Source organism: Strix uralensis, chromosome 10 (assembly GCF_047716275.1).
Source record: "Strix uralensis isolate ZFMK-TIS-50842 chromosome 10, bStrUra1, whole genome shotgun sequence".
Taxonomy (NCBI): Eukaryota; Metazoa; Chordata; class Aves; order Strigiformes; family Strigidae; genus Strix; species Strix uralensis.
In genome coordinates, this window is record NC_133981.1 from 24,773,254 (window position 1) to 24,785,292 (window position 12,039).

Here is a 12,039-nt window from a genome sequence, read left to right on the forward strand (position 1 = left end):
GGTACTCAGGACAATTTTCCTTATTTATTGTTCACAAACCAGTGAATTGTTGAAGGACTATTCCTACATACTTGTGCTATTGCAGTTTTGGTGCTGTAGTGTAGTGAATTGACTGGCCAAATAGCAGTGCTGAAAACATTAAAAATGCTTTTCTTTTGGAGAAAATAGGTGTCTGTAGGCAGAGCCCTTCCAAGTGTGAAATTTATCTGTGGCTCAACATCGGGCAGTAATTTTGATGAGATTCTGGAATGTACCACCTTTGTTACCTTTCACCTTTTTACTCACTGGAATATTTGCCCATCTGTGCTTCTGATTCAGTCTGGAGAGGCTCTCTGGAGGCAGGTACCTCTCTTCTGAACAGGAAACTTTGTACCTAAGCTAGATGTCTGAAGTAGTTGCTTTGTCTTGTCCTAAAACCATTACCCATCCAAAAGATAGTTTCTTTTAACTTAGGTATGAGTACTAGGTATTTTTCACTGCCAGATTTGCATCTTTCTACTTTTTAAGCAAGACACAAAAATATGAAGAAATGTGTTTCTGGCACCTAGCTGATCCTCTCCTTTTTTGACATGTCCTTACTACCCTAAAGGCAGATGCAAACAGATGCCCAGGCTCTGCTGATGTTTACCATATTTATACCTGGTGGTGATTTGGCCCAATTTTGAATGTAGTTTTCTATTCCTGTGTTACTTATGGTCCTCTTTTATGAGCATGATCATGTTTGTCTTGCACTGAAACACTTGAGAGCAGTCGGAGTGAGTTGCAGTACAGACATACCAAGTCTTTTCCCATTTTATTCCCCTCATTATTGGACCATAATTTTTCAGGTCACTCAAGCAAACAAGCTGTTACAGCTGCTGAGCTATGTTTCTTCTGAGAAAGGTGATAGCTGTTCTTATAGCATCTTTACTGCTAAGCTGTTGTCCAGCAGAAACTACCAAAGCTTGTATATCCCATCCCCCAGCAGCTTGTGGAACTAACTGGATCCAAAGCCAGGGTGGGGAACACTCACCAGGCAATGACTTGTCAACTACAGATTCCAATGGACTTTGCAAGACAGGTTTTGAGACATACAGGAGGGAAAGAAGGAATACTTCAAGCTTAAACACGTTGTTGGGTGCCAAGAGCTGGATGTGGAGATCTGCATTAAGGGGATAGGTGTCTGCTCACTTTAAGTCTGCCAGAGTCAGGCTCAGAACAAAACCAAAAAACCCCCCATGAGTCCTTCTGCCTCCTGAGCTCTGGAAGTGTGACTGGAGCATCATAATGGAGATACTTGCAACTTCAGAGACCCTGGTCTCTTGGTTCTAAACACACAAAAACCTGATCTGAAAGGCATCCGGCTGACTACAAGACTGTACTGGGCATCAGCAGTATTCAACTTGCAACTGGATGTCTCTTTTTGTCATGGTTTATTACCACGTTGATTAAGTAAGATTAGCAAAACATCCTCAAACACGCAATCTGTGTTTTAAGTCTCTGAAGCCTTCCGAGACCATGTATTTTTTAGCAGACAAAAGCAGCTACAAGTTCGTTTCAAGTATAAATAATTTAATCACATGACTGTTATTCTTTCAAGTCAGATACTTATTTAAAATCCTAGTGAATACCTCCTAGGGGCGGCAAACAAACGCATTGGTTTAAATGGTTCTTTGGTTTGCTGTGCTTCTGCAGAGTTCTTGGTTGTAGGCAAACATTTCACTTAAAAAGAGGTCATCAATAATGAAGCGAGATGAATTTTTACAGGCTGTCTTGGGAGACGGTTCAGGCCAGGTCATCCGTTTACTTGTTTCATAAGCTGCCAAACAGCGTAAGAAGAACTACACGTGCTGCTCTGGTCGTTGTCATTAGTCCCTTCAGCATCTAGGACTGCCCGGGTTGGAATTTTCAGTGTAGCTGTATTTACTGAAGCAGGTGACAACAACTAGATTTACTGGAACTGACTTGGATGTATTTGTCTTCTAAATCAGGTCATTGCTGAAGCTTATTCTGCAGCTGAGTATTGTATAAAATGGACTGAACGAGAAAGGTTTTGGTCACTCCTTTTAATTTATTCTAACAAATGCTTTATCCTGTTTTCTGACATGTCTTCCCGCAGTTGCACTGAGCCTGCCAACCCCGCTTTGCTGTAGGTACTGGGTAGCTGGGGGCACTGTCCTGGACCAGAGGTACCGGTGCTCTGCGCTCATCCCCTTGGTCCAGGGCACAGGCTTATGACTACATGTTAGCCTAAAAGCCTGGATACTCTTTTGTTGTTAACAGCTGAAAGAAACATGATCATTTTGATCATTCAAATATTTACAAAATAGTTATCAGAAACCAGTGACAGAATCCAAACACTAAGTTCTGCTCATTTCCTAGCTTAGCAAAGGTGTTGCCATTATAAGATTTATCAGGCTCAGGAAATGCTATGAGTGGTACCAATTTAGGCACTGTTTTAGAGTGCATACCCCCCCCCCCCCCCCCCAAAAAAAAAAAAAAACAAACAAAAAACCACAATGTCAAAAGCTGGTCCTTGTTCTGCAATATAATTTTGTCAAACCACAGGAGAACAAGCGCTACTGAAGGTGTGTTTACTTACTACAGGGCAGTGGGAACACTTAGAATATGTAACTGATGATATATTTTCAGACGTGCAACCCGTATCTTTGATAACCTGCACATTAAAACACACCACTCCTTGAAAATAAATCATCAAATCTCCCATAAGGTTGGAGGCAGCGTAGAGCACATAGAAGCACTGAGCCTGGAAAGAAGCAGGCTCTCCTCCTTAGCTGTTTGCATACAAGAAAACGCCACATTGCTGCTAAATGGCCATGTTTTGCTTTTAAATAAATAATTTGCAGGTTATATACGTAAGCACAATATCCAAAAGTGTGAGGTGGAGCCTCCCATCTTTGCATGGCCATCCCCACAAACCCTACGCTTCCATTAAGGAATTAAAAAATAATAAACGAAGAGCTTCTGAATACTCCCAGTAGTTTTGCTACGCTGTCTGTAGGGAAATGATCTAACAGAGCAGAAGTACTCCCGTTTAGTTCTTAGGACAACACGTGGTATTATCACTATTAAACCAATATCCAAGAAAGGATACTGCAGAAGAATAACATAGATACCACATTTCCCTTAGAATAAGTCCGGAAACAAATGGTACCCCAGATATCACCAGATGGTAGCTCTTTGTAAACTACTTTTTTTCTAGTAGAAATGAACATGGCTATCATCACTTAAATATACACAAATTTAATGACCTTGAAGTGAAGCTCATGTATTGCAAAGACCACCACACCAATATGTTCAGATGCAGATTTTGCCCCAGGGAACTACCCCAGAGGATGGTATGTATCTTGGAAGAAACCTCCCACAGTGACGGGGAAATGAGATGATGTTCTCCTTTGTGAAACAGCATTTCAGCACTTTGTTTTGATTTTGAAAGCTTTCACGTACAACAGCACAAAGCACCATGGTCAAAAGTCTCCACCAGGGAGGTGGTGGAGTCCCCATCCCTGGAGGTGTTCAAGAGGCGGGTTGACATAGCACTTAGGGATATGGTCAGTGCTGGGTTAACGGTTGGACTAGATGATCTTCAAGGTCCTTTCCAACCTAGATGATTCTGTGACGATGATTCTGTGATTCTGTCTTGAAAAGTAGGCAAACTCTATCGCAGGACTACTACTAAGCTCAGGCTAGCTACCCACTGGGAAACATGCAAAAGAGAAGAGTTTGCTGTGTCCCAAATTCCCACTGCCTTTCTCTTGGAAAGCTACATGTCTGAGGAGCAGGCTGTCTTTCTCCCCTGGAAAAAGGAGAGGTCACTGCTTTACAGCTGGAATGTATAAGGAGAGGAGCCAATCTCAGCTCCTTAAAGGGAGGAGCCCATTCACCCTAGTGTCACACAGGGGTCTTGCTGCAGCTCTTTAATGTTCACAGGTGATCAACAAGGCTGGACCAGACTCAAAAGCTAAGACAAGACATTACTAGAGCAAGAAATAAATGAGATAAAGCATTTGAGGAAGAGACAAATAACTGCATGGCCACAACAGGCCCTTAGAGCAGAGTTCAAATGCTGTAGGGTGATGTCAGCTGTACCCAGTTTTACCCTTACCCCACTATCATTTAGTCTGAAAAAATGTGGTGTTTAAAGGCTTCTTCTTCTGCAGGGAGGAATTTCACATTTTCACACTGATAGAATTCTTTACTCTGTATTAAATGCACGCACTCAGCCTGAGCCCCACTGTTCTGATGATGGCCCTTGGCTGTGACACTGGAAGCATTACCTCCATGTTATTGCAGGATATGTTGTGATAAATAGTGGAAGACACAGAATACATTCTTTTCAAGAACATTATCTAACCAATTATTATCCAACCTCCTCACAGGTTGGTGACAAAAAATTACCCTCCCTGCTATTGGATGCAATGGATTATTTTGAACTCGCCTTCCTCCTTCTCTGCAGTTAATTGAAGATCTGTTTTCATGGTTAGTTTTCTCCCCCCTTGGATTATTTCATAATGAGAACTATTTAATAACTTGGCTGCCTTCCCAAGGCGAGTGCCACAGCTCCCCAGCTGGGAACAGACACTTTCCAATGCCTGCTCATCAGGCAAGTTGGGCTTTGTCAGAAATGGAGACAGCAAAAACTCCGGTTACTTTTCCTTCCAGCTTCCTTCACGATGCTTTCCACTCCGTTTTCCAATATTCCAGCTCAGAGGCAGCTCCAATCCCCTTTTTAGGGTACAGGTTTTAATTAGCTGGGAGGTGAGTGGTAAATCTGGTGCCATGGTATGAAAAGCCACACCAGGACTCCTGAAACATTGTCAACCATTTTCACTGGTGCCAAAAATATTTGAGAATAAATTGGTTTCATCACCACCCAACATTACCCCAGTTTTCTGGCATCAAGGATGAAAATAATTTAAAGTGTTGGAAAGGCCTTATGTTTCACATTTGTGTTGGACTTGTGGAAGCTATGGAGGGAGACAGCTATTTACCCTGAAACAGGATTTATTTTTTTCTGTGTCAGAAAATATGATTCATCAGGCATGCCAGGGAAAGGATCATTCAGGAAAGAAATGACTGTATTTACCCCTGGGCCTCTCCATGGCCCATGGAGATTCAAATTCTGGGAATGTGTGTTAACAAAATCAAACTGTATGAAGTGCACTAAATGGGGCAGCGTGAGAGCAAGGCACGACGGGCCTGTGCTGGTCAGTGTTCTCCTTCACACTCTGTAAAAGCTCTTTTTTCTCCATGCTGATAAAAAAACAGGTTTGAAAGCCCCACATCCCACAGCCATGCTGGTAGCTCTCATCACAAGATCTTGAGGAGACCATGGTTATCAAATAGAGATGCCAGCATCGTTAAATCTGATGTCACTTACTATTTGATTTAATTTGCATGTCCCCTTCACTTGCAGAGACAGGGTGTGATGGAATAACAAGTCTTCTTGTTCGTGTTTCCAGACTCAGGACCAGCCTAGACTCATCCGGGGCTGAATTTCATCCAGCTCTGAATGAGGAATTTCTGCCCTACTTGTTTTCTTCATGACTCTGTGCTAGTCAAGACAAGTTTCACCTGTGCTCCACAGTGCTCCCTGCCTGGGAATACCCTGAAAGACACCTTTGCAGCTCTTTCATAGAAAAATGCTATCTAAATACTACTACTAGTAGTAATAATAATAATAAAATTTTTCTGATATCATTTTACCTGTTAAATCTGGACTTTGAATTTGGTCCCTACCTGCCATAAACTATCCTCCTGGCAGGATGGAGTTCTTCCAGTGCTGCAAAAAGCAGGAGTGATAAAGGAGTGATAAACCAGGGAGACTTGAGCCAGCTCTAAGAAGCACACATGGGACCTCAGAGTGAAGGATGAGCCTCCTCTCACCTCCAGCCACTCTAACTGCAACTTGCTGCCTAACTATAAAATGGCATAAAACTAAAGCAAAGCAGGCATGGAGTGGTACGTGAGGTAAGGATGGGAGAACAAGCTCCTGTACTTGCCTCATAAAGCCTGCAGGTGAGATATTCAGAAGCCAGTCCAGTCCCCTGCTCACAGCGATGGGACAAGAACGTCCCCTCTTCAGGACCCTTAATCCCCCAGAACATAGCCAGCTTCTGTAAGGCAGCGAGCAAAAGCTACCAAGAGCATCTGAAGGTGTCCACTGGGAGTCTGTAACACATCTAGAAGCATCCAGCACAGCCTCTGACCATAATGGGTCTGTGCATAATGGGTTCAGTTTTGCATTTGAAAGCAGTGATGAATTCTGGATTTTCCTCTCTTGGTGTGCAGGAAAAAGTGTGAGAGCAGAGCTTTTGCCAGTGGCTCCCGGCTATTGCAGCACGGCCCCTGTCTCCCTGGTGTCACCCCTTGTTTCTCCGGCGGCAGCACCCCCAGCACCGGCCCAGGGCCTGGGTCACAGTACATGGCTGGGCAGCCTGTGCCCTCCTGCTGGCTTGTCTGGCAGCAGAAAGGGGCAGCAAGCACCAGCTCTGCTCAGGAGCAACCCTTTGGTTTTGAGAACTGTGAATTTTAAAAAATGTGTTGTCCTCCCAAGCCAGGACAAGCCCCAAGTTGGAATTGGTAGGATGGAGAGTGCAGGGGTTTTTGCCTCTTCTCCCTCCATGAAAACACCCAGAATCCTCTTTGTGCTTGGGAACCTTCTTAATAAATCTTTATTAAAAGTGAAATGCCCAGGCAAGTGGAAAGGTCAACCCAGGACATGGGAGGGGTGGGAGAGGGACAGAGGGCTGAGCTCTTCCCAGGCAGCCATGGGATTCCAAAGATTTCCAGTGTGCATCTCAGCCCCAGGTAGATTTGGAAATCTCAGTCCCAGTGGGTGGTTTTCTTCCTCCACAGAGAGATTAGAAGCACAACCCAGCTATGCAGAACCATTACGGATCTGGAATATTTAACAGGCACAGGCATCTTATTTTCAACCTCTGCCAGGAGATTTTAAAATGAATTATCTCAGAGCAGACAAAGGAAAAAATAACCTTCGATCTCTCCCTTTCTGTTAACGCAGTGCTGTGGCAGTCAGCAGGGAGGCAGCCGTAGGGACCAGGCATTGCTGGAGCTGGTGTGCGTGTGAGGCAGCCGCCGGATGGCACGGAGCCTCCTCCGGACAGGGGCTGTGGGGCTTGGATGCTGTGGAACCCACAGGGTAGCTAAAACCGGGGCTTAAAAGAAGAGAGAAAACCCCCCCACTGAGCGTGATGAAATATTTCGCCACTGAAAAGAGAGAACTTGATATAAGTCACGCCATGAGGACACGTCTTGCCAGTTGGCTTCAGGTGCTCTGGCGCTCCGGCGCTCCGGCTGCTGGCGTCTGATTTCCCCTGTTACCAGTTCATGAAGCACAGACTCAGTCTTAAGGGTTTTTGCTTTACTAGGCACAATGTTATTAAAGATTTATCAACAGCAACATGGCAGAAAGCTTTTCCTTGCGACTGCAGTGTATAGTGGCCTGTGCTCCAAAATAGAAAGGGCAGGTCAGGATTCACCTGAAATGCTCCTTTATGCCAAAGCAGCTACGCTGAATTAGAGCGATGCTGCTGCATACCTGTCTCATCTCCAGCCACTGGTTTCTTCTGCATTTGCCATTTATAATGTCCCTATGAAGTGGACGAGTTGAAGCTATAATGAAAATTACCACCTCCCCCAAATCCTACAGTTTTGTAGTTTAATCGAGCTGTTTTTTCACTCACATCAAACCCTTGGTGACGTCCATGGAGAAAAGCTCTGCACCGGTCCCTTCTCCAAGCACAAGACCTCTGCTGCAGTGGCAGAGGATCAGGGCACCACGTGCCTGCTGGGCACAGATGCAAGCACAGCCTCCCAGCAATAAAGCTGCTCCTGTCCCTCTTCCCCTGAAGAGCCACATGCCAGCCAGTAGGAAAGGGGGAGAGACTCATTCCAACTCATCAGGCAGAGACGCTCCAAGGGAGGGCAAAGGAGGAAGAGGATCTCTCTTGCTGATCAACAGTTACCTCAGCAAGAAATCATCCTCCATTGACACTGACAACCCAGCTACTGTTTAGCAGCATTTCACATGATATGGGAAGGTGCCAAGTCTCTGGGGTTCCTCTTGGCCCTCAAAGAAATTGTTGCAGCAGGGGATGCAATGCAGGCTGCAGGCCAGTGACTCCCCCTGAAGCTGCTTCTGCTGCAGCAACACGTTGCTTTGGCTGGATCCTTAACACTGCCCATAGCAGCACCTGGGCCAGCAGATCCCTCTTCAAAGTTTACCCAAAAGAACAGGCCAGTAGCAGACTTGTCTGCATGTTTTTCTTACCTGAAGGCCCATTTTGGGTGGTCAAAGTAGCCCTTAAAATCCATCTTGTGTCAGAGTCACTTTCTACCAAGAAGAGGGCAGGCCTCCACGCGTGTCTCCACGGGCAAGGATCCACTGCACTGCCAAAATGGCACAAAGGCAAGGCTTAACCAAATGAAAACATTATCAGCAGATGAAAATGTTAAAAATCTTGTCACAAATACCCAAACCAAAAATTTAACCATCACAGAGCAGGGAGACAAGAAGGGAGTCAGTCAGCAGACAGCAGCCACGGGAGAGCAACATGTTGAGGGGCACCTCCTGAAGGACGTGCAAAGCATTAGCTACAAGAAAAACAGCAGCATTTTTTTCTCAGTACAGATTTTATTTCAATTTAAATGCCAGCTTCACCCCATTAAAAAACAAATTCCATTAATTTCTACAGGATTCATGAAGATGTATGTTAGGAGAAATTCTTACAAAACGCAGGACCTGTCAAGTACAGCAAACGGCATTTCTTAGTGTAACAGCAACGCTGATTACAGCGCTACAGCACGGCATCTCTGCGGAACAACAGCTGTGCACACAGCATCCACAACTGCAAATTTTGACAAAATATGTTTTCAATTTATTACAGTATGAGAAAAAAAAAATTACAAGTGAGAGAAACAAAAAGAGTAACTTAGCATTGGCAGATTTAAAAAGTACAGCCAGCAGCTATGAAGTAGCCCAGTATGTCCCAGAATGAATCATCACTTTATTCCAGCTCTGGCTTGCAGGCACATCATACTTCACTGAAGTACTTTAAATAGCAGTCTGTCTTTAAATGGAATAGTGCAAATTCATTGTATGATCTGTCCCTTTGCTTCCCAGGGCTCTCTGCACGCAGGCGGCCCTGCCACTCTGCCTTGAGTGTTTACATGGCTCGGGGCAGTCACCTGCGTGACCTGCTTAGGGGGTATCACACCAGCTAACTCCTGCCCTCGAATGTAGACAGCCCGGCGTTACCACCAAGACAGTCAGAGGCAGTTCAGCTTTACCTTAAATCAAAAAGCCCATTCATAAGAAAAAAACCACGGAAGGAAGATGATTTTTGGCTAGGTACGAGGAGTCCTGCCGGCTGAAGAGTGTGGCGCTCACCCCCTTTCCTCCCCCTTGGGATTCATGCACAAGTCTCAGCGCAGCGAAGGGGGACGGTCCCTGGTGGGAGCTGCAGCAAGTCCATGTGCAAGGCGCTTGGTGCAGAGCACAGACCAAGCTGTCAGGGCAGCCAACTGCTCGATAATCTGCGCGCTCCCACCCTCCAGAGACCACAGCCTCTCCTTGCTCATCTCTTTCCCGAGAGCCCCGTTCAGCTCCAGGAGAGCATCACCCATGCAACAGCCGTTCGGCTCCTCAGCCCACAATGCTGCTTAGGGAAAAGCAAACGTTTTACTTTTTCAGTGAGAGTTGCACAAAGCAAGGGAGGATATGTTGAAAATATGGCATTTTATTAGCTCCTGTACATTTACTGTCTGCATTCACAAGAATGGCCTCTCTCCTCCGCACATGTAACCACCTGCTGAATTTTACACAGTCAGACAACTTCCCCGCACATAAAGCAAAGCACGGTCCTAAATACCAGTACAGTTTCAGCAGCAAATGCCAAGCTATTCTTGACTTGTCAGGGAAGCTGGAATTCTGCAGCTAGGTAGGCTCATCCAAGACCCTACAAGATTTATTTCCCAGTAAGGAACACTGCTTGCCTAGAAGGACCTGATCCCATACAGGTACATACGGGCTTCCTCTGGGAGCTGAAGACGGAATTACCCCTTCAATCTGCTGTCTGCATGCACTGCAGAGAAGGGTATTAAACCTCAGTATTTGCTCCAGAAGGAAAAATCTTCCAAGAAAAAGAATGTCTCCCAAATTACGCACATGCCAATTTTATAGCTAGCGTCACTTTTACTTTTTAAATTAAAAACCAGCACTTCTAAAAGAACAGATTATTTTCTATTCTTTGCTGTCAGGTCCTTTAACTAACAACACTGGGACGAACCAAGACTCATTTTTCCTCTCTCCTCCCACTCCTAACCCTGGGGATAGCTCATCCTGGATTTATTTTTTCTTCTCCTGAGAGGCATCCTCATCTCAAGCAACCTCAGAAAGGGAAGAAATATAGCCATAGCCTTTAGTAAACTTCCCTATTCCCTACAGTTATCAAGGCTCAAGAAAGCCCCTTGGTTTAAGGAACTGGGAGGACTACACCCTCCTGCACAGCCAGTGTGCTCCTGGGGCAGTTTCATCAACTGAAGAGGGCTCCTGGCACTGCAAGGCATCCTTGAACCAGTCAGTATAGCAGATTCTCACCTTCAGATTAAATAAGGCACCAGTAACTTCTGTAGGTTTCAGTAACAGCTCACAACAATTTGCCACCTGTTATTCAAAGGGTCACACGGTGGATAATCTAAACAGAAAGAATCCGCCCGGCAGCAATAAGGCCTCTGTTTCTGCTTTAAAATGAGATGTGACTGTTGTGATTACTTTGAATAATGTTTTTTTTGGGTAAAGTGGAATACCATTCATCTAAGGAGGTTTCAAAGTTGGCTTCAAAGCAAAGATTTAAAACCCCTTTAGATTTCAGATATATTTTTTCTAGCCCATTAAAAAGGGGATGCTACAGGAGGTAAGCAGCAGCGGGGAAAGGAACATTTTATTTCAAATGTTATAAATTAGAGCTGATTTGCTGGAGAAAAAAAAAAACCCTGTTGTCACCTTAAACAGAAGTCAAGGCAGAGACAAAAACAACAGAATATAATTAAAGCACTTCCCAAGATGGAAGGCAGCACAACAGCAGATCGTTGTGTAACAAGGGCAGCAGAGTCTCACGATTAGCCAATTTTGTAGGAAACGCACTCAGCTGCGTCACCATTTTCTCCCTAATAAGAGTCCCCGTGGAGATTAGATTGAAGAGACGCAAGAGCTGGTGGGGTGGAGGCAGGGGGAAAGAAGCCTAAATAAACTGCTCTGCTGGGTGTTATTTTGTTCGCATGGCATTTGTCTCATTCCACGTTTTACACCGCAGCAATCAGGCTTTTCACATCCCTCTGCCCACTGCTGATCTTGGGGTATGTCTGTCTGTCTCCACAGACAACTCTCGTGTTGAGCACTGCACAGTTACACCAGGGAGCTGTTAGGGCAATGCTGGCTCTGCAGGCAAATGTGCTGCTGCAGCTGGGTAAAAATAACCAAGCCAGCTTTAACCTGGCTGGTAGAGGCACCGTTCGCAGTGTAAACCCAGCACCTGGGAGCTGGGCTTCCCAGAGCCAGAGTAAATACTGAAGCAAACAGCTTGTGCTGACTTACAGCGTAGCCACAGTGTTATCCCTGTAGCTCGTCCGGTTCCACTGGGGTGTTTCAAGATGAGCTGTGCTCACACCAGTGATGGCCACGAAGAGGTGCCATCTGTTCCTGAGATGTGACCTAACAAAGACTGTGGCTACCTCTGCATGGGGTTGGCTCATGTTCCAACCACACTCCAATGCTTTAGGTAAAAACATTTTATCAGAAGAGTAAAATCAGAGTCCTCCGGGCCCTTTTTCATCTCTCATCTCCCACAAACACTCTCTGGGTCTTTTATTTGAAAATTTGGCTCTGTACCCAATCCCTCCTCTAAACTATATCCTTGCTACTGCATCGGGTGCATGTTGTCCTGGAAGGAAATACAGTTATTACAAGATGATTTGCTCTGGAGAAGATGGTGACATTTTTATCGCATGAATAAAGTT